Below are 23218 nucleotides of genomic sequence, written 5' to 3'. Positions count from 1 at the left end.
TAATAAGTGCTTCCAACCACGAATCTGGTATCTTAGCTTCAGAGAGGAGTTCATTATAAAGTTTCAGCATTACACTGCCTAATAGTTCTGCAATGTTCTATATAGTTCCACTGGTAGCCCATCTGGTCCTGGTGTTTTGCCATTCTTTTGTTTTTTAATTGCTTCTGTTAATTCCATCATTGTTATTTTCTCTTCTAGTAGCTTTTTAAATTTCTCTGGTACTTTAGGTATCTCTGTTTTTTCCAAGAATTGTTTAACCTATCATCTGAAACTACTTGTTGCTTATATAAATTCTCATAATATTCCCAAGCTATTTTTTCTTTTCTTCATTCCGGTGTTGTAAAGTCCCCTCAGCATCTTCCAGTTGTTTAATCCATCTCTTCTCTTTCTCCTTTTTAATTTTATATGTCAACCATCTCCCTGGTTTGTTTGCATGTTCAAAAAAGGTTTGTTTAGCTGTCTTTATTTTCCTTGCCACCTCTTCATTTTCTATTAAGTTCATTTTATGCTTGTTCAACTCCATTAAATTTTTTATCTTTTTGTTTTGTGTATCTTTCTGTATTTCTTTCTCAAGAGTCTTATATTCTTCCTCGTTTTTCCCTATTTTGTCTTTTCTGTTTATTCTTTTTCCCCATATAAGATATAGCAAGTCCTCTCATGTACGCTTTCGCCATATCCCAGACATTTTGAAGTGAGGTATCTTCTGTTTTGTTTTCCTTAAAGAAGAAAGTCATTTTTTTTCCATATATTGCTGGAAGTCTTTTTCATTCAATACAGTTTGATTTAATGTCCATCTTGTTCTTTTTTTGTTCTTTCCATGTAATTGTGATTGGGTTGTGGTCCACCCATGTGCTTGTTTCTGTGTTTATATTTTGTATACTTGTAAATAAGTCTATTGATGTCCATATCATATCTATTCTCGACCAGGACAGGTGTCTGTTAGAATAGAATGTTTATTGCTTCTTTTCTGGATATTTTTCTCTCCAAACATCTAATATATTTAATTCATCCACCATATTATGAAAAGATTTTGGAAGTGTTCTCCTTAGGGTCTTTTTTTTGTCGTATTATAATCTAGCCCAGCCTTTACAATAGCATTGAAATCTCCAATCATACACATGCTTTTGAATTCCAATTCTATTATTTTCTGGTGTAATTTTGAATAGAAATTTTCTTGGTTTTCATTTGGGGTGTAAATCGCTGCCTATAAAGTTTTTTTAAAATTCATAATTACTTCCACCATTAAAATTCACTCTTCTTCATCTGAATATAACAATGTAGTACTCATTCGTGAAACTGTCTGGCTGACTTGGGACACAGGCCGAAGGTGACCCCAGTTCTACAGGAACAGTCTCAATAATCTTAGGTGACTCAGGCAAGGTTAGGTCACCAGGCAACCCAATAACCCTCTCTCTGTCCGTGCCCAGGCTCAGTTCAGCCTGCCGCTTCTGCAATTGGTCTATGTGGCATCGGACCACCTGACCATCGTCCAGGGCCACTTTGTAAGACAGTGGTCCTGACACCTTTGAAACCAAAGCTGCCACCCAAGGTGCCCCCAGCCCATAGTTTCTTGCCCACACTTTCTCACCAAGCTGCAAACTTCTTGGAGGCAACCGCAGCAACCCTATCAGGGTGGAGACAGTCCAGCTTGGTGGTCAGTCAGCATCCCCATCTCAGTTCCACTGGACTGCGGCCCATAGTGGTGCAAGGAGTTGTATGTTGGCAGAGTAGAAAATCCGCTAAGCGATGATGCCAGTCACCTGTTGTTAACCTCTTCAATGCTTCTTTGGTCATTCTGACCATTCATTCTGCTTGACCATTCGAGGCAGGATGAAAGGGTGCTGAGGTAGCGTGTTGGATTATGTTGGTCCTCAAGAAGGACTGGAACTCTGCTGATGTGAATTGTACCCTGTTATCAGACACAATCACATCTGGCAAGCCGTGCATGGCAAAGATTTTTCGCAGTTCCTGGATGGTCCTGGCAGTAGTCATAGTTGGGCAGGTACTACCTCTAACCATTTAGAGTAGCTGTCTATGACAATGAGGAACACCTGTCCTTGGAAGGGTCCTGCAAAGTCTATGTGCACATGAGACCAGGGGATTTGTGTGGTCTCCCAGCAATGCACAAATGCTTGAGGCATTTCAGGTTGGGTCTCCTGGCAGACCTGGCAGCTCCTTACTTAAGCCTCTATGTCTTTATCCAAACCCGGCCACCACAAGTAACTCCTAGCAAGTGCTTTCATCCTAACTATGCCTGGATGACCTTCTTGCAGAGATTCTAAAACTCTTGCTCTTAATGTGGGTGGAACTATCACCCTACTACCCCAAAGTATGCAGCCTTTATGATTTAACAGCTCATCTTTTCTGCTAGTGAAACTATGAAATTCTGGACCTGGTCTGCTATCAGGCCACCCCGTCAACACCCAGTTTAGAACATGACTGAGTATTTTCTCAGTGGCAGTTTCAGCAGCCACATCTCCTGCATGAAGGGGAGTCTCAGGGAGATCCTGGATTGCCAGGATGTGAGCTGCAGGTGCTGGGTTGGGGTCTGTGTGAGGCAAAGGCAGTCAGCTGAGTGCATCAGCATGGCCCATTTCCTTGCCTGGCTTATGAACTAGCCTGTAAGAATAGGTTGCCATGAATATTGACTATCACAGCATCCTAGGAGAAAGGATCTGTGGGGTCTGCTTGTCTGCAGTGAAGAGACCTAAGAGAGGCTTATAACCCATGAAAACGGTGAAGCACATACAGAAAATTGTGTAATTTTTTAATTCCAGCAACAATGGCTAAAGCCTCCTTATCTATCTGCACATAATGCAGGGGATAACGTTCTGGAATAATAAGCGATGGATGCTTGGCGCCCAGCAACCATTAGATGGTTTAAAATTGCTCCTATGCCATAAAGTGAAGCATCACATGCTAAACTGACAGGCAATTTCTCGTTGAAGTGAGCTAGTACTGAGCTCGATGACAGCAGTGATTTGACTGCTTTAAAAGGTTTTTTGTGGGTGTTTGTCCACTCCCATGGTGCCTTTTTATCCAGAAGCTGATGAAGCAGCTCTGCCAATGCTGCCTTGTGTGGCAGGAATGAATGATAGAAATTAAGTAGCCCTAAAAAAGTCTGCAGCTCCCCCTTTGACTTAGGTCTGGGAGCCTGTTGTATAGCTTTAAGCTTAGAGTCAGAGGGGTCGATTCCAGCAGAATCTATTTTGAATCCCAGGAGCTCAGTAGATTCCACACCAATTTGGCACTTGTCTCTTTTTAACTTCAACCTTGCAGAACCATTGAAGAACTGCTCTGAGACATTCTGCTAAGACTGCTGCTCATTCTCCAGCAATCAGAACATCATCAAAGTAAGGGCACACTCCTGGAATATTCTTAAGTGTATGTTCCATCACACTCTGGAACAACCCTGGGGCAACACTGACCCCAAACTGCAGGCGTCAAACCCTGAATGCCCCTCTATGTGTAACTATTGTCTATGCCTCTGCTGTGGCATCATCCATAGGCAGTTGCTGATATGCCTGTGCAAGGTCCAGTTTAGCAAATACACGACCTCCCTGCAATAATGTCAGGATGTGGCTTACCACTGGAACTGGGTAAGCTTGTTGTTGCATGGCTTTGTTGATTGTGCATTTATAATCAGCACAAATCTATATGTCCCCATTGGGCTTTACTGGGGTTACTATGGGGGTTTCCCACTTGCTGCTATCTACAGGTTGAAGCACTCCCTGCTGTACTAACTTATCTATCTCTGCATCTATTTTAGGCTTAAGTGCAAAAGGCACTCTGCGAGGTTTGATCCTGATAGGAGATACTGTTGGATCGAGGTTAAGGGAGATTGGTGCTCCCTTGTATTGACCTAACTGAGAGCTGAACACATCAGCAAATTCTTGGCACACAGCTGCTAGGTCCACTGTTTGTGTGTGGTTGATGCTGGTTACTCTAATGCCCAGGGCATCAAACCAGTCCAGCCCAATCAAACTGGAGCTCTGGACTTCAACGACTATGACTTTGAGGGGACCCTCAAACTCTTTGAAGCTGACTTTTACCATGGTTTCACCTTTCACTGCTACACAGCAATTTTGAAAGTCTGTCAAAACAAGGCTTGATGGTTTGAGTGGGACTCCTTTCCTGCCTTGTCTGCAGATGTAGCTAAATGTTTTGTGAGAGATTACGGAAAGGGCTGACCCAGTGTCTAGTTCCATAGAACGAGGGACCTTAAGCCCTTGACCTTAAGCCTCAGCTTCTCTTTGAGAGGGCGTTGGGCTCTTGTTCCTAATATGTTTCTCCTGCCGGAGCAGTAACCAACCCTGTTTTGTCCCGAGGCCCATTTACCTCTATGTTGGACATCTTCAGGTGGAGCTTCTCTCTGGCGACCTTTACAGACTCTGGTGGTGTGCCCTTGTTTGCCACAAGCATGACACACTGCAGTGCGGAATCTGCACTCAGACCTCAGATGCTGTTCGCCGCAACTGGCACAGCTAGGGAATAAAACTGTCTCGTCAATTGGACATTGCCATCTGAAGGGTTGCTTCTGTAACCGGTCGATCTCATAACCCTCGTCTTGATCATCCAGTCTTTCTGTAGTTTCGTGGTGTACAGCTGTTTGGCTGAGGGGAGTCTTCTGAGGTCACAGAGCCTTCACTGCTCCACCAGCGGCCTTGTCTACCATGATCTCTTTTAATGCATCCTGGAATGTAAGTGGTTTTTTTGTGAAAAGCCTCTGCTGCAAATCTCAGTTTCTCAGGCCACACATTAGTCTGTCTCTTAGTCGATCCTCTAAGTCAGGAAATTCACATAGTGTTGATACTTGTCTTAGTGCGGCCACAAATTCAGCTGCTGACTCCCCTGCCTGTTGCTCTCTTTGCTCAAATGCATACTGCCAAGCAATAACAGAAAGCTTGGGTTCAAACTGCTCTTTTAGCCGCCTTTTAAGATCAGCGTATTCTGGATGACGTAACTATCAAAATAACAACAGATGATGTTACCTAGTTTAGGTAATGAAACTTCTGCAAGAAAATAACCAAGCTTAGACAGCATCAAGAACCCCTCTTTTCAACCCCGAATTACAAATATTCTACTTTATTGGTATCAAAATAATATTTCTGCAATTTTCATTATTAGCATCGTGTTATTAGTGTTTATGAACTTATCTCAGTATTTTAATTTCTGAGATTTCTGAGACTATGTTTTATGTTAAAACATTATTAGTTTTATGTATGTGTACCTAAATAGAAAGATTCTCAGAATGTGTCCTCATTTCTTTGCCAAGAAGAGATACTGCTGATAAATTTGTAAGGAAATGTGCCAAAATGCAGTCACCATGGATCAAGATGTCGGAGTGAATTTAAAATCATAAACTCATTATAAGGTTCGTCTCCAAGAAAAAGATGTCTCTAGAATATTTATCAGAATATTCATTGTTATCAATAGGTAAAGTGTGTCCATACCTCCATGCTGGTTGAAAATTAACTATTTTTATTAGGAAACTGTCTCTAAATGAATCAAAATATGTGACATGTGTTTGATATCTTTCTTTTAATTGTGTTTTTAAAATGACCTCAATTTTATTTTCAGTGAAGATGGTGCAAATTGCATCAAGCTATTTTTATTTTCAGTTTCATTGATTTGGGGAATGGGAGATTAATGGGTGGGGGAATCCTTTTCAGTTTAGCAGCAGTAGCAGCATGTTAAGATAAGTTTAGTTTGACTTCTAATTGTACAGGGTAGCTTAAATAAAAACAAAAGAATAGCCTTTTACCAAATTTGATAACACTGTCTGACAGATAATTATGGTATAATTGGAGGGAGGGAATCAGTAGATAGAGGACTTTTTTCTTTCTCCCTAAGAAGCTGAATGTCTTAGAACCACCATGCTTTCACTACAGTATGTCCTTCTGGTATTAATTTTGTTTAACTAAACATTTGATTTTTTTGCCCATGTTTGTGCCAGATTGTATATTTTATGGGATGAGCCATATTAGACAAAGAGAGTCAAAAATTTTCATTATCTGAGATGTTTGTCTCACATGTGAATTAACTATCTGATTAATCCTTTTTGATTTTTCCCAGGACTGCACATTTTCCAATATACCATTCAACTGATTCATTCTAAAACCCAGCCATCAGTTATAATATTTTTTAAAAAGAGAAAACTAGCCAACGTGGTAATTATTTTTCCACACTTTTATTCTGTTTTGTGACTAGAATAATGACTAATTATGCTAATAACTTTCTCTCTCCCTCCCTCCCTCTTTTATCAGAGTTCTTTTCCTAAGCTGAAGAATAGGAGACAATCTTAACAATGAATTAATTACTTGAAAATCCTTGGCCTCTTCTTTCTTGATTGTTCACCCCTCCCCTCAAGATGAAAAGCGACAAAGATAATTATAGGCAGATTTAATTTCTCTGTCTCCTTTTTTTACAACATCCCTTCTTAGCTTTTCAAACTTCTTCCTAACCTTTTTAAAAATGTTTTCTATTTCTTTCTAAATTTGTTTCTCTTTACTTATCCAGACTAGAAATGGCCCGTGTTAGGAGTAGGACTGGGAATGTTTAGAATAACAAAATCATAAAACCCAAAAGTATATGAATACAAATTTGTTTTGGAGGGAGAAGGAGAAGTACTTTAGACATAACCAAGGTCATGAAATTGCTCACTGGGGTTTGAAGCTTTTCTCTTATTTCTTTGAATAATTACTAAATCACAGAATTCTCTCCCTCTTCTCTCTCTCTCTCTCTCTCTCTCTCTCTCTCTCTCTCTCTCTCTCTCTCTCTCTCTCTCTCTCTCTCTCTCTCTCTCTCTCTCTCTCACACACACACACACACACACACACACATACAAACACGCAAACACACACACACACACACACACAAAGAATGACTGTATAATTTATTTTAAGCAAATAAGACTTTTTGCCAGCTTTAAGAACATAATAAAAATAGAGATAGACAAATACACCAGTTTCAGTTTGTTTCAATTTCTTATCTTTTCCATGCTAATTTCAGATTGTTCAGTTTAAGAAAACAAACAAATGGAACATTGAACAAATGAAACCAGATAATGAAATTTCAGTTCACATATAGGTTCAAAAAATAAAAATTAGACAAAATTTCTTTCAGAACAAAGTTAGAATAGTTCTTTCCTAGCAGTAGCTATGAACCATATATATTTGATATTGCAATATAAATGTTCAAGAAGGCATATAATTTTTGATATTCCTTCAAATTTTAAATGTGGGTAGTCTTATAGAATAGGATTGAGATGATCTTTGGAAAAAAAAATGAGTCTGAAATAATTTTTGATATTGTACAGATCTTTTTAGATTCCTGTACTGATCTAAAAAAAAACCATCCAAACATGGGTATCCTGAACAAGCTATAAATATGTCACATGGGTTATGACATCAGCACAAAAATGATCCAAATGATGAGCTCTGTGTCTGGTATATCAGATTCAATTAAGTCATGATACCTGTAACGTCACTTGTCCCCAACATGAAGGGTGCTGATACACCCCCCAAAAGTAGCATGGCCCTACAGGTTTGTGGCTGAATTTGTATACCTATTGCCTATATACATTGGGTTTATGTAAATAAGTGAAGAGACTGTTTCTTCACTAAACCTCATTGCTTCATAAAATAATAAAAACTTCATTTGTTTCCACTTGATCTCCGGGGGAAAACACAGGAAAATCTTTGCTGTAGTTTCCTCATCATCAATGCCTTTTTCCCAAGGTGAAATATATACTATGGATATATAATGCAAAATAGGAATGTTTGTGTGCTATCATTATTATTTCTAACCTCCAGGTACTAGTACTAACTCTGAAATTCATCATTTAAAGAAGAACTCTGACATTTCTCTGTGGGAGTACCAATGTAAATATGAGTTGACAGATTTAAATAATTTGGATATTTTGTTAGTCAAGCACCTGTCTGCCACATTTAACAGTTTTTTTTTCCTGAAAGATGTACAGTGACCTCCTTCATATTGAGTGACCTCTAAATATTGTATTTCCAGCTGGCAGAGCAGCATGCAAACATCTGATAGTAGGACATACTTAAATCTTTCTTCCTATTCAAGGTGCTGGTGATGACCTATAAAGCCCTAAATGGCTTGGATCCGGGATATCTGAGGGTACACCTGCTGCCGGCATCAAGTTCCCTTCGTCCTGTGCGCTCCCACAGGGAGGGCCTTCTCAGGGTGCCGCCGGCAAAAGATTGCCGGCGGGCAACACCCAGGGGGAGGGTCTTCTCTGTGGGTGTGCCTGCCCTTTGGAACCAGTTACCCATAGAGCTCAGGACTGCCCCTGATTTTCATTCGTTCCGCCAGGACCTGAAGACCTGGCTCTTTGAGCTTTCCAGCCAGGACTGAGAATTTTAATTTTTAACTTATTGTAATTGGGTTTTAATTAGAGCTACAGGGGTTTTATATTTTACTCAAGGATAATTTAATTATTTTAATTGTTATTAACTTTTTTGTATTGTAGTGTTATTTTTAATTGCCTTGTGAACCGCCCTGAGTCCTATGGGAGAAGGGCGGTATATAAGTTCAATAAATAATAATAATAATAATTTCAAAAGGAAATGCTGTTGTAGCTCACTAAGATCAGAGCCTTGTTCAATAAGGCACAAGAATTTTGATTTAAGTATTAAAGATTCTCTTGAGAATCAAACAGTTATCAGTTTCTGGGTAAGGTTCTATGATACAGTAGACATCTCCAAAGAAGCAGAAATGACACTGAGCAGGGAATGGTGGCCAGGGGTGACTTCAGTGGTGGGATTCAGCCAAGTCACACCACTTCAGCAGAACTGGTAGCTAATTTTTTGTTGCTCAGGCCCAGAATGGACTTCTGGAAGCGGCATCCAGACAGAGAACTGGTTGTTCACATATTTGAATATCACCACTGGGTGACTTCTAGTCTCCATTTGGATAATAGAAAGACCAAGAGATCAGCCACCTGCATCCTGGATTGCTGCTCCTCTTAGGAAACCCTGGATGAAAATCTTATGGTTTATTCATGAGTGAGAGGGGGTCAAGAGGTCAAGACAGTTAGTTAAAGAAGAAACAGTTTGCTCACATAGGCAAGTACAGCCTTTTAAAGGACAGTAAGTTTATAGAAGTAACACGAAAAAATGATGTCCTTATCATCATGGGGGATTGGAATGCTAAAGTAGGAAGCCAAAAGATAACTGGAATAACAGGCAAGTTTGGCCTTGGAGTACAAAATGAAGCAGGGCACAGGCTGATAGAATTTTGTCAAGAGAATACAATGGTCATAGCAAACACTCTTTTCCAACAACCCAAGAGACGGCTCTACACATGGACATCACCAGATGGTCAACACAGAAATCAGATTGACTATATGCTCTGCAGCCAAAGATGGAGAAGCTCTATACAGTCGGTAAAAACAAGACCAGGAGCTGACTGTGGCTCAGACCATGAGCTTCTCCTTGCAAAGTTTAGGCTTAAACTGAAGAAAGTAGGGAAAAGCACTAGGCCACTCAGGTATGAATTAAATCATATCCCTGTTGAATATACAGTAGAGGTGACAAATAGATTTAAGGAATTAGATCTGATAGACAGAGTGCCTGAAGAACTATGGACAGAGGTTCGCGACATTGTACAACAGGTAGCAACCAAAACCATCCCAAAGAAAAAGAAATGCAAGAAAGCAAAATGGCTGTCTGAGGAAGCTTTGAAAATAGCTGAGGAAAGGAGGAAAGCGAAAGGCAAGGGAGAAAAACATTGTTGTTGTTGTTAGCTGCGAAGTCGTGTCCGACCCATCGCGACCCTATGGACAACATTCCTCCAGGCCTTCCTGTCCTCTACCATCTTCTGGAGTCCATTTAAGCTCACGCCTACTGCTTCAGTGACTCCATCCAGCCACCTCATTCTCTGTCGTCCCCTTCTTCTATTGCCCTCGATCTTTCCCAGCATTAGGCTCTTCTCCAGTGAGTCCTTCCTTCTCATTAGGTGGCCAAAGTACTTGAGTTTTAGCTTCAGGATCTGGCCTTCTAAAGAGCAGTCAGGATTGATCTCCTCTAGGACTGACCGGTTTGATCGCCTTGCGGTCCAAGGGACTCGCAGGAGTCTTCTCCAGCACCACAGTTCAAAGGCCTCAATTCTTTGGCGCTCAGCCTTTCTTATGGTCCAACTTTCACTGCCATACGTTGCAACTGGGAAGACCATAGCCTTGACTATACGCACTTTTGTTGACAGGGTGATGTCTCTGCTTTTTAGTGTGCTGTCTAGATTTGCCATGGCTTTCCTCCCCAGGAGCAAGCGTCTTTTAATTTCTTGGCTACAGTCCCCATCTGCAGTGATCTTGGAGCCCAGGAAAATAAAATCTGTCACTACCTCCATTTCTTCCCCATCTATTTGCCAGGAATTGAGAGGGCCAGATGCCATGATCTTGGTTTTCTTAATGTTAAGTTTCAACCCAAGTTTTGCACTCTCCTTCTTCACCTGCAACAAGAGGCTCTTTAGTTCTTCTTCACTTTCTGCCATTAGAGTGGTATCATCTGCGTATCTTAGGTTGTTGATATTTCTTCCGGCAATCTTAATTCCAACTTTTGATTCATCTAGCCCTGCCTTTCTCATGATGTGCTCTGCATATAAGTTAAATAGGCAGGGCGACAGTATACAGCCTTGCCGGACTCCTTTCCCAATTTTGAACCAATCAGTGGTTCCGTGTCCAGTTCTCACTGTTGCTTCTTGACCCGCATATAGGTTTCTCAAGAGACAAATAAGATGGTCTGGTACTCCCATCTCTTTAAGAACTTGCCACAGTTTGTTATGATCCACACAATCAAAGGCTTTAGCATAGTCAATGAAGCAGAAGTAGATGTTTTTCTGGAACTCCCTAGCTTTCTCCATGATCCAGCGTATGTTGGCAATTTGATCTCTAGTTCCTCTGCCTCTTCGAAATCCTGCCTGCACTTCTGGTAGTTCTCGATCCACATACTGCTGAAGTCTAGCTTGTAGGATTTTAAGCATGACTTTACTAGCATGAGAAATGAGTGCAATGGTGCGATAGTTTGAACATTCTTTGGCACTGCCTTTCTTTGGAATTGGAATGTAAACTGATCTTTTCCAATCCTGTGGCCATTGTTGAGTTTTCCAAATTTGCTGGCAAATTGAGTGTAGCACTTTTACTGCATTGTCTTTTAAGATTTTGAATAGCTCAGCTGGAATACTGTCACTTCCACTAGCTTTGTTGTTGCTCAGCTTTTCTAAGGCCCACTTCACTTCACATTCTAGGATGTCTGGCTCGAGGTCAGTGACCACCTCATTGTGATTATCAGGGACGTTAAGCTCATTCTTGTATAGTTCTTCTGTGTAATTTTGCCACCTCTTCTTAATCTCTTCTGCCTCTGTTAGGTCCCTGCCATTTTGGTCCTTTATCATGCCCATTTTTGCATTAAACGTTCCCTTCATTTCTCCAATTTTCTTGAAAAGATCTCTGGTCCTCCCTATTCTATTATTTTCTTCTATTTCTTTGCACTGTTCATTTAAGAAGGCATTCTTATCTCTTCTAGCTATTCTCTGGAATTCTGCATTCAATTGGGTGTATCTTTATTTTTCTCCCTTGCCTTTCGCTTCCCTCCTTTCCTCAGCTATTTGCAAAGCTTCCTCAGACAGCCATTTTGCTTTCTTGCATTTCTTTTTCTTTGGGATGGTTTTGGTTGCTACCTGTTGTACAATGTCGCGAACCTCTGTCCATAGTTCTTCAGGCACTCTGTCTATCAGATCTAATTCCTTAAATCTATTTGTCACCTCTACTGTATATTCAACAGGGATATGATTTAATTCATACCTGAGTGGCCTAGTGCTTTTCCCTACTTTCTTCAGTTTAAGCCTAAACTTTGCAAGGAGAAGCTCATGGTCTGAGCCACAGTCAGCTCCTGGTCTTGTTTTTACTGACTGTATAGAGCTTCTCCATCTTTGGCTGCAGAGCATATAGTCAATCTGATTTCTGTGTTGACCATCTGGTGATGTCCATGTGTAGAGCCGTCTCTTGGGTTGTTGGAAAAGAGTGTTTGCTATGACCATCGTATTCTCTTGACAGAATTCTATCAGCCTGTGCCCTGCTTCATTTTGCACTCCAAGGCCAAACTTGCCTGTTATTCCAGTTATCTTTTGGCTTCCTACTTTAGCATTCCAATCCCCCATGATGATAAGAACATCATTTTTTGGTGTTAGTTCTATAAGGTGCTGTAGTGCTTCATAGAACTGGTCAATTTCATCCTCTTCAGCACTGGTGGTTGGGGCATAGACCTGGACTACTGTGATATTGAATGGTTTGCCTTGGATTCGAACTGAGATCATTCTGTCATTTTGAGGATTGTATCCCAGTATTGCTTTTCCTACTCTTTTATTGACTATGAAGGCTACTCCATTTCTTCTGAAGGATTCTTGCCCACAGTAGTATACCTGATGGTCATCTGAATTAAATTCACCCATTCCTGTCCATTTTAGTTCGCTGATACCTAAGATGTCAATGTTCAGTCTTGTCATCTCTTGTTTGACCATGTCCAGTTTTCCTTGATTCATGGATCTTACATTCCAGGTTCCTATGGAGAAAAAATCTTTACAGCATCGGACTTTCCTTTCACCACCAGACATATCCACAGCTGAGCGTCCTTTCGGCTTTGGCCCAGTCGCTTCATTCTTTCTGGCGCTACTAGTACTAGCCCTCTGCTCTTCCCCAGTAGCATATTGGACACCTTCCGACCTGAGGGGCTCATCTTCCAGCGTCATATCGTTTTGCCTTTTGGTACTGTCCATAGGGTTTTCATGGCAAAGATACTGGAGTGGTTTGCCATTTCCTTCTCCAGTGGATCACGTTTTGTCAGAACTCTCTGCTATGACCTGTCCGTCTTGGGTGGCCCTGCACGGCATAGCTCATAGCTTCATTGAATTACGCAAGCCCCTTCGCCACGACAAGGCAGTAATCCATGAAGGGGAGAAAAACATAGATATGCCCAATTGAATGCAGAATTCCAGAGAATAGCTAGAAGAGATAAGAATGCCTTCTTAAATGAACAGTGCAAAGAAATAGAAGAAAATAATAGAATAGGGAGGACCAGAGATCTTTTCAAGAAAATTGGAGAAATGAAGGGAACGTTTAATGCAAAAATGGGCATGATAAAGGACCAAAATGGCAGGGACCTAACAGAGGCAGAAGAGATTAAGAAGAGGTGGCAAAATTACACAGAAGAACTATACAAGAATGAGCTTAACGTCCCAGATAATCACAATGAGGTGGTCACTGACCTCGAGCCAGACATCCTAGACTGTGAAGTGAAGTGGGCCTTAGAAAAGCTGAGCAACAACAAAGCTAGTGGAGGTGACAGTATTCCAGCTGAGCTATTCAAAATCTTAAAAGACGATGCAGTAAAAGTGCTACACTCAATTTGCCAGCAAATTTGGAAAACTCAACAGTGGCCACAGGATTGGAAAAGATCAGTTTACATTCCAATTCCAAAGAAAGGCAGTGCCAAAGAATGTTCAAACTATCGCACCATTGCACTCATTTTTCATGCTAGTAAAGTCATGCTTAAAATCCTACAAGCTAGACTTCAGCAGTATGTGGATCAAGAACTACCAGAAGTACAGGCAGGATTTCGAAGAGGCAGAGGAACTAGAGATCAAATTGCTAACATACGCTGGATCATGGAGAAAGCTAGGGAGTTCCAGAAAAACATCTACTTCTGCTTCATTGACTATGCTAAAGCCTTTGATTGTGTGGATCATAACAAACTGTGGCAAGTTCTTAAAGAGATGGGAGTACCAGACCATCTTATTTGTCTCTTGAGAAACCTATATGCGGGTCAAGAAGCAACAGTGAGAACTGGACATGGAACCACTGATTGGTTCAAAATTGGGAAAGGAGTCCGGCAAGGCTGTATACTGTCACCCTGCCTATTTAACTTATATGCAGAGCACATCATGAGAAAGGCAGGGCTAGATGAATCAAAAGTTGGAATTAAGATTGCTGGAAGAAATATCAACAACCTAAGATACGCAGATGATACCACTCTAATGGCAGAAAGTGAAGAAGAACTAAAGAGCCTCTTGTTGCGGGTGAAGAAGGAGAGTGCAAAACTTGGGTTGAAACTTAACATTAAGAAAACCAAGATCATGGCATCTGGCCCTCTCAATTCCTGGCAAATAGATGGGGAAGAAATGGAGGTAGTGACAGATTTTGTTTTCCTGGGCTCCAAGATCACTGCAGATGGGGACTGTAGCCAAGAAATTAAAAGACGCTTGCTCCTGGGAAGGAAAGCCATGGCAAATCTAGACAGCACACTAAAAAGCAGAGACATCACCCTGTCAACAAAAGTGCGTATAGTCAAGGCTATGGTGTTCCCAGTTGCAATGTATGGCAGTGAAAGTTGGACCATAAGAAAGGCTGAGCGCCAAAGAATTGAGGCCTTTGAACTATGGTGCTGGAGAAGACTCCTGCGAGTCCCTTGGACTGCAAGGTGATCAAACCGGTCAGTCCTAGAGGAGATCAATCCTGACTGCTCTTTAGAAGGCCAGATCCTGAAGCTAAAACTCAAATACTTTGGCCACCTAATGAGAAGGAAGGACTCACTGGAGAAGAGCCTAATGCTGGGAAAGATCGAGGGCAATAGAAGAAGGGGACGACAGAGAATGAGGTGGCTGGATGGAGTCACTGAAGCAGTAGGCGTGAGCTTAAATGGACTCCAGAAGATGGTAGAAGACAGGAAGGCCTGGAGGAATGTTGTCCATAGGGTCGCGATGAGTCGGACAGGACTTCGCAGCTAACAACAACAACAACAAGTTTTACCAAACTGTCATTGTTTTAATCATGTTTCTCATTTATGACTTTTATTATATCAATGTATAAAATATAAAGAAAAATAAAAATAGGAAACTGAGGGAAGGAAAAAAGATTGGGAAAGAAAATATGAGGTACAAGGGAAGAAAGAAAAAAATATTGACTTCCGACTGTTTTTAGCACAGTACAAGATAACAATATTCCAGCCTTACTTTTACACATTAGTATATAACTAGCCATTTCTATAACAACAAATCTATCTAATCAGCAAAATCAAAGTCAAAGTTTCATTTTTTTTCATCACAAGCACAAAATCTAAAAGTGATATCCAAATAAAAACATATGTTCTCCTCTTTGAATAAAATAATCAATTTAACCATTGCTACTCTATCTTCCTTGCTGTGGAAATAATATTTCTATTTGCACTTAATAATTTTTATAAATATCACCATTTATATTAACAAAATTCACTTTATTCTTTCAGATTCTTTAATCTTAGAGGGGAAAATTTTTTTTATCCATTTTAAAAGACTAAACTTTTCTTTAAAACATTTCTGAAATCAAAACTTTCCAATACATCTTTTTAATTAACTTCCTTAATATGCATACCTTAAAGTGGATAAAAGGGACGCAGTGGCTCAGTGGGTTAGGACGCTGAGCTTGTCGATCAGAAGGTCGGCAGTTTGGCGGGTCGAATCCCGAGTGCCACGTAGCAGAGTGAGCACCTGTTACTCGTCCCAGCTTCTGCCAACCTAGCAGTTCGAAAGCACGTAAAAATGCAAGTAGAAAAATAGGGACCACTACGGTGGGAAGGTAACAGCGTTCCGTGCGCCTTTGGCGTCTAGTCATACCAGCCACATGACCATGGAGACGTCTTCGGACAAGCGCTGGTTCTTCGGCTTTGAAACGGAGATGAGCACCAGCCCCTAGAGTCGGAAACGACTAGCACGCATGTGTGGGGGAACCTTTACCTTTACCTTAAAGTGGATAAATTAGTGGATAAATTTAATGGACTCACCATATGAAAATTGGTGTTTTATAGGATAGTGGAATGAACTAATCTGTCCACAAAAAAGATAAAACTTCTGAGAAAGATTTTAAAGTAACACAAGGTAAATTGCCAAAAAGGTTTTTTACATAACAATTTAGAGATTGTAGATACACAGAGATATAAAATATAAAACGTGTTTAGATATATAAATTTTTAGAATTCCAAAATGCCAGTGCTTGAAAAAGGATCTATTTTTTCATGGGGAAAAAAGTCAAAGTAATATAGTTATTTTTTTGAGAAAAATAGATCTTTCTCAAGAATTGGTATATTTTAGATATCTAAGAAGAGATACAACTGCCAAAATCCTTTTCAGCTGAAAACGCAGTGACTTTAGCATTCAAAGGAAAAACCATTTATTTCAGATAGAGGTTAAATGAGGTCTTGTTATAGAAAGAAACAGTAATGGAAGACTGCAAAAGAAATTGAAAGAATGTTTTGGTAACAATCTTAATAAAGGTACAAACATAAAAATGGTTTGGAATACTTTTATAAGGACATACAGTATTTTATATAACATAATAGCAGGCTCAGAAAAAATGAGAGCGACAAGAGAAAACACAAACAATTTTAGAGGATATAAAAATGAACAAGGAAGAATTAAAGAAATCCCCGATAAAAAGAACTATTTTACAACAAATGAAATTCTTACAGTTGCAATTGTTGAAGTTTACAATATGAGAAATGGAAGTAAAAATGATCTATGCAAAACAAAATAATTTAGGATTTGCAAATAATTCATGGGAATGTTGGCATGGACAGACCCTAGAATTCTCCACAGCCACTTCCCACCACAGGGAGGTAAAACTATTCCATTGACTCTTCCCAGGCACCTGATGGACTCAATGCAGTTTCAGAAGGTACTTGGGGGTTTTACTGAAATTTTGTTACATGGCTGGGCAGAGCCCCTTATTACAACTTGGAAAGAACAGGTACAGGGACCCATGGGCTGAATCACACCTGTACAGACTCTCTGTGTATGTGGATCTCACAGAGCCCCATGGTTCACAAGCAATGCAGAAAGATGGAACACCATAAGAGACACCACTGGAGGAAGACAAAGAGTAGGCTGACCAAACACAAATAAAAGGTGCTACCTTGTGGCGACAAGAATGGCAAAGTGTAATTACTTCTTGTCCCTTATTGCATTTGCAGGTAGCCAACAAAACAGCCTGTTTTGGGTAACCAGGCCCCTTCTGGATAAAAAAGAAGTGAGGGAGATTTCCATGTGAAGAACATTTTGGCATCTGTTTGGATAAAGTCACTTGACTTTACTCAGAGAGTTGGAATCCAACTATGCAGATTTCTTGGAGATAATGGAGACACATTTGAGCCTTGTTGCCTGGGAGACGTTTGAGTTGGTGGGTCTTGAAGAAGAGACAAAGCCTTGGGCTATGATCTTAGACACCTGTGTTCTGGATCTATGCTTCTCCCTGGCTGGTTAAGGCCTCCTGGGAGGTGGCATGTGGTTTGTGATTAGGCAATGATTAATGCCTCTTTGAGAGAAGGATTGGTACTGCCTGCCTTCCTTGGACAACATAGTATTAGACAACTTTTATCAAGTCTCAAATCTCCTTTTTAGGGAAGGTTGTTGAGAAGATAGCTTAACAACTACACTCAGCTACAAAGGGCCATGGATGAAGCAGATTATCTGGATGCTCTTCATGTCTGGATTCAGGATGGGCATAGCACTGAAGTGACATTGGTCATACTTGTCAATGTTTGAGGGATTGGGATTGGGGTGGTTCTCCACCTTCCTGTAGCCAGTTTTGGTAGAAGAAAAGAGGTGGAACCCTAAGTCTCTATAATGTGGGGTGCCCCAGGGTTTTAGCCTTTCAAGATTGGCAGCTATATAAATGTTTAAATAAATAAATAAATTCTCAGTTCATTTTTCATTTCAGTTCATTTCAGCAAAAATCCATAAAGGGTTTCCAATCTTTTATAAAATTGTTTTTTCCCTACCTAATTAAACAGGTCAGTTTAGTCAAGCAGTATGATGCAGTATGCAGGAGTGTCCAAGGGGGATGATGATTCAAAACTCTTTCATATGCTCCACACATGAGCTGCACATTTAAAAATAGTCCCACAGTAATGGCCATTATCATGATTTTTGATACCTTGAATACTGCATGTTTTCTTTTCAGCCAAGTGATGGGCTCTTCTGCCTACTTAATTTTTAATATTCATAATTGATGTGGTTTGATAGTTTTGAACTTTTGAATCAATTCAACAAACTGAATCAGCACCAAAAAGGAATTCATCATTTTCAATAAAACATATTCAAGTCAAACGTGTTCAGTGTATGTACATGTATTTTAATGGTCTAAATGAAATTGAATTCAATTCTGTGATTCTATTAATTGCAATGGTTTTTTCAAATGAGATCAATATTTAGCAGAATTGGGAAACAATCCTAAAATAAGTGGTGACAATTGGACTTGATTCACAATACATTTTGTTGTTGTATATTGTTTCTTATTATATTTTTTTCCTCTTTTTTGCTGTGTTATAAAACGCCTAGAATAAGTAAAGAAATAAATAATATTTTTTGTTCAGTTTTGCTACTAAATGCGGGCTTCAGTGTTTTGTCCAGTAGGCATGTAATACTGGACATTTGAAAAATTTTGATTTTGCTTAAAGGAAGATCCTTATGGTCCCTGTGTTTTCTCTTGTTGTACCTTCTCTACCTTGTACCTTAAATGATCTCATAAAACTGCATGACTGTAAATGTAATTTAGGAAGTGCTGCCAGACAAGTTCTGTTTTGTTTTGAGTTCACAGAGCACTTTAAATAATAAAATAAAAATACCAAGGTTCCTTGGCTACCAGTATATGTAATAAAATGAAGTAGGATCTCTCTGCCACAGAGCTTGAAAATATATTTTGTATTCATCCAGCATTTTCTGAGGATTTTTTTAATCAACAAAAGAGAAACATGAACAGATTTTGTTTGGTATGAATGTTTGTGCCCTTGCAAAGGCCCGCTGGAGCTGAATGCCTGTGTCCAGACACAATGAAATCTTTCCAGTCGCCATTCCTTCCTTTACTGGCCTTCAAATTGGGGGTGAAAACATATTTCTGTATGCCAGACATGTCAAATTTGCAATGTCATGTGATATCGCACAACGTATCAGAGCTTTTTCCCCATTACCGGCAATAGAGTGGGTGCAGTTTCCTCATGATGCGTCCGGCCCATGGGCTGGCTGTTATGTATTCACATATTATTAATGTTATAATAGTTATAAACAAGGCTGAGGTAAAAGCCGCGGCAGCTTTTGACAGCTGTCAAAAGCTGCCGGACAGAACTACGCAGGCGCCTACCGACTGACAGTTCTACATGCGCTACCGATGACAGCTCCGAGCTGTCAAAATCAGCCGGCTCCGATTGGCGGAAGCGAACGGCGCGGGAACCCGGCTGAGCCCTGATTGGCTAACCTGTTGACAGCTGCCAGTATAAATAGATGGCATGTTCTTCTGTTGTTGGCCTGGTTCATAAATAAAGTAAAGTTGGTTGACTTGCTGTCTCGCCTGCTTCTTCAGAGCACTGGTGACGAGGGTGGGATGCCTGCTTGCATAGCTGAAGTCACTGCCTAAGGGGAGAAGAGATTTTTTCCCTTAACTGAGCTAGTCACTCGCTGAAGTCACTCGGGAGCCGAACTCCCACATAACGCAAGCAGCTGCACCCACAGCAAGACAGACAGCATGACGAACCATGGCCACGTTCGAGAGTTCAACACCCGCCACCCAGAATGCTGGGAATCTCATCTGGGCCAGGTAGAAGGATACCTGGTGGTTAAGAAGATTACGGACGACCGGGCGAAGGCAGCTGCCCTCCTCTGGCTCAGCGGGCCCGCTGTCTACGATTCCGCTGTGGGAATCTTCAGTCCAGAGCCAATTGCCACCATCTCCTACGCTGATCTCACCGAGGGGCTGAGTAAATACTTCATGCCCACCAAGTCAGAGCTCTTCTGGCGGGTAAATTTCGCCCGAAGACTACAGCTCCCTGACGAGCCTGCCAATGATTTCATAACCCGGGTCAGACATGCCGCACGGAGATGTCGGTTCCCGGACTTAGAAGATCGAATCCGGGACCAAATCGTCATAGGGCTCAAAGATGAGCGGCTGAGGAGGAAGCTGATCGCCAAGCCCGAACTGACAATGAATGATGTGGCGAGGGAAGTCATTGCCTATGAGGACAGACACGGCGACAACCGACGTTCACCTGACAGCGGGCCCAACGGGTCCGTGCACCAGGAGGACGGCGGTTTCAGCGGTCCAGAAGATGACGACGTCTCCATGGACATCGATGCTGTACAGCGGCGGTTCGAAAAGCTCAGACTGCAACGCAACTACAGAGGGGGGCCTGCCAACAACCAGAGGGGTGCTAACTACCAGCCAAACAGGGCTAAATGTGCCAGCTGTGGCGGTAGCCACCCGAGAGCAGCGTGCCGGTTCCTCAGTGCCAAGTGCCATGGATGCGGAAAGACAGGTCACCTCAAAGCCGTGTGCCGCAGCCGGAGCCGAGAAAATCTGCATGAACTGGAAGCGATGGCCGCAGGTATGAGCCAACACACACCCAGGGCCAGACACAGTTCTAAACCCCTAGTGCTTAATGTGAGGGGAAGGGCGGGAAAATACACAGTCCACAGCACTCTTAAGCCCAAGGTCAAGGTGGACGTTCTAATTCAGGGAATTCCCTGTGAGATGGAAGTGGACTCTGGGTCCTCCGTCTCACTCATTTCGTGGCAAACGTACAGGGATATTTGTAACCGCAGTAGGAAACGGCCCGCCCTTCGACCCACCAAACTCCGCCTAGCCGATTTCCAAAAAACGCCCATTAAACTCTGGGGAAAGGCTTCCGTCCCCGTGGAGTTCAAACAATTTAAAGGATCCCTCCCTATACTAGTGACCCAGGAAAACAGGATCAGCCTGCTAGGTCTAGACTGGTTTGAGGCGCTAGGAATAGCGTTGACAGGCGTCAACGCCATTCAGCTGTCAAATTTAGAATCCATCTGCCTTCAATTCACGGACGTCTTTGACAGCTCACTAGGGAAGTACACAGGGCCGCCTGTATCGTTAAAACTAAACCCAAATGTAATGCCTGTCAGGATCAAGGCAAGGAGAGTTCCCTTCGCCTTGAGAGAAAAAATAGAAATGGAACTAGACCGATTAACTAACTTAGGGGTCCTAGAACCAGTAGAAGGGGCAGAGTGGGAGACACCCATAGTGACTCCAATTAAGCCAAATGGCCAAATAAGATTATGTGCCGATTATAAAGCGACACTCAACCTCGCATTAAATGCCCATGCCTACCCGGTCCCGGCTGTCAAAGACATCCTCGCGGCCATTAAGTCAGGCGCCATTTTTGCTAAGTTAGACTTGGCGCAGGCGTATTTACAGCTGCCTGTCACCCCTGACACCGCCTTAGCCCAGACAATCGTCACCCACAAAGGAGCATTTAAAGTTAACCGCCTTCAATTTGGCATCTCCGCAGCCCCAGGGATCTTCCAAGAAATCATGGAAAAAACACTGAAAGGGATCCCTGGGGTCTGCCCATATTTCGACGACATCTTAATTGCAGGGAAATCAGAAAGCGACTTAGCTGACAAATTAGCAAAGGTGCTCCTTAGATTCAGGGAGGCTGGCCTTAAATTAAGAAAAGACAAATGCTCAATAGGGGTGCCCTCAACAGAGTTTTTAGGGTTTAAAATTGACGCTAAGGGAATTCACCCCACTGAAACAAAAATTAAAGCCATTAAAACAGCACCAACCCCTAAAAACAAACAGGAACTACAAGCCTTCCTAGGATTGGTTAATTTTTACCATACCTTCCTGCCCCACAAAGCCTCCATCGCTGAACCCCTCCACAGGTTACTAGATAAAGGCAAACCCTGGAACTGGACACCGCAGCACGATAAAAGTTTTAACCTACTAAAAAATTTACTGACCAGCAATGCCACAGTGGCACTGTTCAACGAACAGCTACCCTTGTGTCTGGCTTGCGATGCCTCTCCCTACGGCATTGGAGCAGTCCTAAGCCATTTAACTAAGGAAGGTACACAAACCCCTGTAGCGTTCTATTCTAGAACGCTGTCAAAACCTGAGCGCAATTACGCTCAAATAGACAAATAGGCTTTAGCTATTGTAGCTAGCGTAAAAAAGTTCCATGACTACCTATATGGTCGTCCATTTACAATTTTTACAGACCATAAACCCCTATTAGGAATCTTCACAGTAAACAAACTAACGCCCCAAATAGTATCTCCCCGCATCCTGAGATGGTCTACCTTTTTGTCAGCCTATTCATTCACCTTAGAATATAAACCAGGGAAAACAATGGGCCATGCTGATGGGCTTAGCAGACTGCCCCAACCAATAGTCGACCCAGACCCAGCACCTGCTGGAAACATACTAGCTATCTCAGAACTGCCTGAATGCCCGTTATCGGTAAAGGACATTTCTGCAGCCACTGCTGCAGACAAAACACTGGGCAGGGTCTTAGGCTATGTCACGTCTGGCTGGCGATCCACACCCCCAGACCCAGAATTTCAACCTTATATTCTAAAGCAAAAGGAATTATCCACCCATCAGGGATGTTTATTATGGGGCAGCAGGGTAATCATACCTGAAAAGCACAGGCTTAAGGTATTAGAAAGCCTCCATGAAGGTCACCCAGGTACCGTAAAAATGAAAGCTCTGGCCAGGAGCTACGTCTGGTGGCCTGGGTTAGACAAACAGAAAGAAGCGCATGTAGCTGGCTGCTACCCCTGCCAGCTTGTCAGAGCAGCCCAGCCCCAGGCTCCCATACACAGATGGGAAACTACAAAGACACCCTGGTCACGCATCCACATAGACTATGCAGGTCCATTCCAGGGACAAACATTTTTAATAGTCGTGGATAGCCATTCGAGATGGCTAGAGGTGGCCCCTGTGACTAGTACAACGTCGGCAGCCACAATACAAGTTTTAAGGGGGTTGTTCGCAACACATGAGCTCCCAGATGTAATAGTCTCCGATAACGGCCCCCAATTTACTTCCTACGAATTCCAGAGTTTCACAACGGCGAACTCTATTAGGCACACCACCACGGCTCCGTTTCACCCATCCACTAACGGCTTGGCAGAGGTGATGGTAAAGTCAACTAAAGAGGCACTGCGGAAAATCATCTCCGGCAACTGGCACCGCAGACTGGCTCAATTCCTCTTAGCTCAACACACCACCCCATGCACGACTACAGGAAAATCCCCTGCTGAACTTCGATGGGGCAGAAGACTAACTACTAGATTAGACCGTCTACATCCCAACAGATCCCCTCCTGACCCAGAACTTCCCCTCCAACACAGAACTCTCAGCACA

Source organism: Vipera berus, assembly GCF_964194415.1.
Source record: "Vipera berus genome assembly, chromosome: Z".
Lineage (NCBI taxonomy): Eukaryota > Metazoa > Chordata > Lepidosauria > Squamata > Viperidae > Vipera > Vipera berus.
This window is presented reverse-complemented; position numbering follows the sequence as displayed.